Below are 6,000 nucleotides of genomic sequence, written 5' to 3'. Positions count from 1 at the left end.
ATCCACTTTTTATTATTTTTTTATTTCTCTCCCGCCCTGGTTTCTAATTATTTTAATCCCCTTCACGTTGCAATTTACAAACACGACTTCCACTTGCATTGTGACTGCTGCTTGTACTGCCAACTACTCCCTGATGAAATTGTTCAACTGAGGACTTTTAACCACCTGCTACTGCATTGATTCAAGATTTCCTTCCCATCTTGTTGCATTGTCGCAGATTCATCGAACATGCTCGTAAGGTAAACCTCACTGCAACTGAAACTGAATTATTTCCTGGTAAAAGAGACATTTAATGAGTGCCGTAATATTGGGATCTTATGACTGATACTTTACATCCATCGTGGCACAGGACTCCATTTCTTTCCTTCGTCTACCTGCGGAGTCTCTATCCCTAAATCTCGGCACAAGACTGCAAGTCCATCCCACACTTGCGCCGACCTCAAATATCTACTCTCACTACCGGGCTTGGATTCCACTCCGCTTCCCCCTGGATCCCCGAGACTAGCCAGATCAGCACTACTAAACACCCACTCTGTGAACAATAAGGCTCTTTTTATATGTGACTATTACAGATAAAAAACTGGACTTTCTGTGCTTAACTGAAACCTGGCACTGACAAAATGATGGTCTCCTGTTTAACCAACGAGTCCCTCCTGGGTTTGACCTATCGCATCTCTCAGGCAGAGGTGGGGGCATCATTATTTACAGTCTTCTTTACAATTTAAGTCCTGTTACTGTACCTCTTCTCTCTTCTTGTGAGTACCTTTTTTTAAATGTCTCTGTTCCCCACTCTACTATCATTGCCACAGATTATAGGCCACCCAAACCTAACAAAGCCTTTTTAGGTGAGTTTGCTGATTTACTTTCATTTTTATGCCTCAGATTTAAGAGGAACCTTATTCTTGGGGACTTTAATATACACATTGACTCAAGGTCTTCCAGTTTGGCTAAGGATTTTCTAGCCCTGTTGGGATGCTTTGATCTAACTCAAGTTTATTCGTAGCCCCACACTTAAAGGATACACCCTAGACTTAATTGTTGCAAACGACTGTTTCCCACTGCTCTTCCCTTGATCTAGGCCTCTCTGACCACTTAGGTATTCTTTTCAATCTGGAATTACCTGTTTCTACACTTCCCCCTCACGCTCTGTAAATTTCTGCAACTGGCGATCAATTGATCAGCCTAGGCTTCTGTTCTATCCTTTTTATCTTGTTTCTCTACCACTGATCCTCTAGAGAACAAAATACATTTTCTTAATAGCGCTCTTTTATCTACAGTTGACACCTTTGCTCCTCTAAAAACCCGCACCATCTCTTTTTCTTGCTCTGCCTGGTACACTGACCATCTGCAATCTATGAATGTAGTCTCCCGGAAATGTGAGCATACAGCACGTGACCTCTTTCTGGCCTAAACGTGCATTATCAGGCTTTGAAAGATTACTTGTCTGAATATAAGGATACAATAGTCTGCTAGATTAACCTACTTCTCTCACATCACTGAAAATAACCATAATGACCCCAGATATCTTTTCTCCACCATCAACAGACTGCTAAAGGCTAACTGCCCCACCACATTACCTCCCTCATTGCAACTTTTTAGATCTCTTTAGCTCCAAGATCGACAACATCTGGCATCACATTCTCTCCACAATGCATATCATTCCCACACTTCCTCCCTGCTTGTCAAACTTTTCTGGTTCCCTTCTCTTCAACTTCTCTATTCTCGACTCTGCATCCCTCAATAAACTAGTTTCACACACAAAACCCACCACCTCTAACAGTGTGTTTCAACACTGTTAACCATGACATACTTTCTCATCTTGAGACTGTGTTTAGAGTTTCAGACACTGCTCTCAAATGGTTCAAGTCTTACCTCACTGATCGCTGTCACTTTGTCTCTCTTGGCGGATTTAGGTCTGAAATTGGTCTCGTTAAGTCTGGTGTTCCTCAGGGCTCAATACTGGATCGTCTACTTTTCAGCATTTACATGTTTGTTTCCACTTTAGATTACGTGGCCTCAACTATAATTTCTATGCTGATGATAAATACACATCCATACCAAACCTGACACTGATGTGGCTGTCTCTATTCTGTCTAATCTCTGACATAAAAACTTGGATGACTCAAAATTTCCTTAATCTTAACTGTGACAAGACTGAAGTCATGCTTAATGGCACCCCCCATTAACTTTTTAAAGCCAATCCTGTAACCCTGTCTGTGGATGGTACTGTATGTGAGCTTCAGTCTAAATTGAAAAACCTTGGGGTGATATTTAATTCAGTCTTAACATTCAATTCACATGTACAGCATATTGTTAAAACATTTCTTTCACCTCAGAAATATTGCTAGACTTCGCCCTATGTTATCACTAACTGTGGCTGAAAAGCTGATCAACACGTGTCTTCTCCCGAATTGACTACTGTAATGCTCTACTCTCTGGGGTATCTAAATCCATATTGAACAAACTCCAGTATGCCCAAAATTCCACAGCCAGAATCCTGACCAGGTCTAGTGCAAGTGATCACATTACTTCTATCCTGGAGTTCTTGCACTGGCTTTCTGTCAAAATTCATGTCGACTTCAAAATCCTTATGCTCATCTATAAGGCTCTACAATAGCTTGGCACCTCAGTACCTGTCTGAACTATTATCGCCCTACTCCCCATCTTGCAATCTTCGCTCCTCTAATTCTGGTCTCCTACTGTAACTGTCCCCCAAGCCCATCTACACTCTATGGGTGACGGGTCCTTGTCCTGTTATGCCCTAAGCTCTGGAACTCTCTCCCCAAGGATATCAGAGAGTCACCTTCTCTAAACTCCTTCAAATACAGACTGAAAACCTTCGTCTTTAGAAGAGCCTTTACTTAACTGGTTCCATTCTTTAGCCTTCTGCTCCTACTGTATTTAGTATAACCATCTACTGTCTCCTCTTCGTATTCTCATCATATTTATCTTGTGTATTTTTTATTTTTAATTGTTGTTGCTGTTGTCATTCTGTAAAGCGATTTGAGAAGCCACCTTTAAAGGCACTATATAAAATCGAGTTTATTATTATTATCATTATTATTACAGTATATAATTGAGCTCTGACTTGGGTAATAAACGTTTATTAATAAAAACCTCTAGATGTTTTTTGTTCAGATGGCTTAGTCACAGATAGTCATATTTCAAGTATTATTTTCAACAAAATATAGCTAAGAGCATATAGTATTAGTATGGTTTTACCAACTTTGAAGTAACATGTTAACTCAAATTAACAAAGGGCTGAAAGGCCTGCTTTCATTAGTACATTAACCTTTCTTATGTTGTTCTGTTCTTTTCCAGACAATATCAGGCATATAAATATAGTATATAAATATGATGTATAAACATTTACAGTATATATATACTGTACATTAATAGACTTTATTCAAATTTGATAAATTAAGTTAGCATTATGAAGCCAAATTGAACACTTAACATAATAAAAAATAAATGTGACAATGTACTGTACATTCTACTACAGGTGCAACAGGTAACTTAAAATGTGCAGTATGTTTTTTAAAGCAGATCATAGTATTTAAGCAGCTACTATAATATTCACTGTCACATATGAAAAATGTATATTTTAGACATAAAATAAACATGAGTATCTGTTACTGTATTTGTAGTATTATTCACTGTAGTGATTAACAAACACCCAATACAACAACGTTGTCCAGTTTTAAAACAAACATTGAAAAAGACATTCCTGAACAAGAAACCTTTTAACACCCTAAATAAACAATCCTAAGAGTCATGTCACCACCTTTTACATCCCGTGTGCCAGAAAGACTAAAGTAATTACAAACGGGTGTCCTTTGTTTTAGGTAGAAATTCTGTAGAGAAGAGTTTTATACAGAAAATTTGAAGTAGTAAAATTCAGAAACTACAGGGGGCGCCAAACCCATCCTTGTGAATATTCGGGAATTTGTTGTTGCCTCAACCATCAGTAATCAGGAAGTCCCTTATTCCTAGTCAGGTTTGTGGTATCCTGGAGCCAATCCAGGAAGCACAGGACATAAAACAGGATTACACCCATCACAGGGTACAAACACTCAAGGACAACAATTAACACAGCCACTCTATCAATGAAAGGTTGGAGGAAACCAGAGATAACATGCCTACACATGTAAATCATGCAATTTGAAAATAATTACAGTATATATCCCTGAAATAGGTTCCATATATTTGGAGTGCAAAAGACTTCATAAACTGGGTTTCAGTTGTTATTCTAGGTACAGCACTGCAATATCAGATTTGGATAAACATTTTGGACAAGTTAGCTAGAAAGAAACCCAAACCTAGTAATGCAGGTCAGTTGCTGGACGTTAATGAAGGTCTATTTATACTGTAGCTACTAACAGAGATGGGTTTTTTTTCCCCAGTCACAAAACTAGTTCCCTGTAACGAACAGTTCTCTCCAGACTCTATACGGATGATACAATCCAGGGTTGAGTGAGAAACGGGGGAAAAAGCCATGCAGGAATCGGGAATTAATACGGGGGGGCGTGTCCAAGGTGCGCAGGTGTTCAGGGGGTGAGTCCGGGGCAAATCCATAGGTAATCCAAAGCCGGGCAAAGTCCAAAGCCGGGCGGTCCATCCGAGGACAGACAGGTTAAAAACAGGAACCGGGTCGGAACCGGCGGGGGGAACGGAAACAAGAACAGAAACTTAAAAACATAACGGAGCCAGGGAAATACAGGTCCCGGGCTCGCACGATATGGGAATCAGATGCAGAGGCCCGAGCTGCGTGAGTGTCTGGTTTTTAAGGGGACGGGAAGGAGGCTGGAACAAGGAGCAGGTGCGGTGGATGAGTAACAAACTAGGAAGGGCTGGAGCGTCCTTAAGAGGGGGGGTTACGAACGTGACATTCCCTCTCTGTGGCAGCCGAATGACATAAGGATTTTTAATGACTTGTACAATTCCGGCTTTCAGGCTTTTTACACTTGTGGCGTAATATCCACATTAATGAGATGAACAGGATTGCACTCTCAAAAATACAAAGTCATGAATGGTACATCTAATTGTATTTACACTTATCGTAAATTTTGTGTAGGGTGCCATTTGTTAAAGACATCCAATTACCAAATTCTTCTCAATAATTGCACTCACCAACATTAGTCATGATGTTATTTGTAAATTAAAAATAATTTAAGCCAAGTTGGCAACACACAAGACTGTCAGAATGGGTTTCTTACAAATGTTGATGTCTTTCTTGTCTGTAAAAAGCAGATGGGACAAAACATGGTGCTGAATTTGCAATTCTGTACCATTCTTGGAATGCATGGAAACAGAGTGAGGATAGCGAAAAGTACTGTATGATAGGTACAGAGTGTATACGCTTGTCTGAAGTCATTAGCCTTTGAAGGGCTGTTTTATTGTGCCAGCTCAATAATCAATGGAGACAGTGTTTGTCATATTTGTGTTAAGATACAATGGAATTTTGTCTCCTATTTCCTTTTTTCATTTGGTTCCTTAACCCTTTATCTGTTATTCATGCAAGTGAAATTCAGATACACAAACTCGCTTCAGAGTCCAGCTCCTCACTCCTCACTGATAAAAATATGCGTAAATAATGGTTACATAATTTCATTACTTCTCCTTCAGAATAATGACACCCTGGTATTTCTGTAAGTACTGTATCTCTGCTGGCACTTGAGCGCGTGGTCAAATGATGAAATGATAGTGCCTTAAGCATAATGTTGATGTCTTGGGATATTTCTAACTTTACAATTTCCATTGCTTTGCAGAAAGACCTTTATCTATATACTGAACACTTAATGACCAGTTACTGAACACTTGCTGAACAGTTAATGACCACATTTTAATTTAACCTTATGGAAACATTCTACAGTACATAGTCGGCTGTCATTCGTTAATTCATCTTCATGTCAAGAAGAGGGTGAATGATGGTGCAGTGGTTGGCATTGCTTCTTTGTGGAACTGGGCCTTGTGTTCAATTCCAGACCTGGGGTGCTATGT

This window comes from Lepisosteus platostomus, chromosome 1, assembly GCF_059453375.1.
Source record: "Lepisosteus platostomus isolate fLepPlt1 chromosome 1, fLepPlt1.hap1, whole genome shotgun sequence".
Lineage (NCBI taxonomy): Eukaryota > Metazoa > Chordata > Actinopteri > Semionotiformes > Lepisosteidae > Lepisosteus > Lepisosteus platostomus.
The sequence above is the reverse complement of the archived record's forward strand: the minus strand, read 5'-3'. Positions refer to the sequence as shown.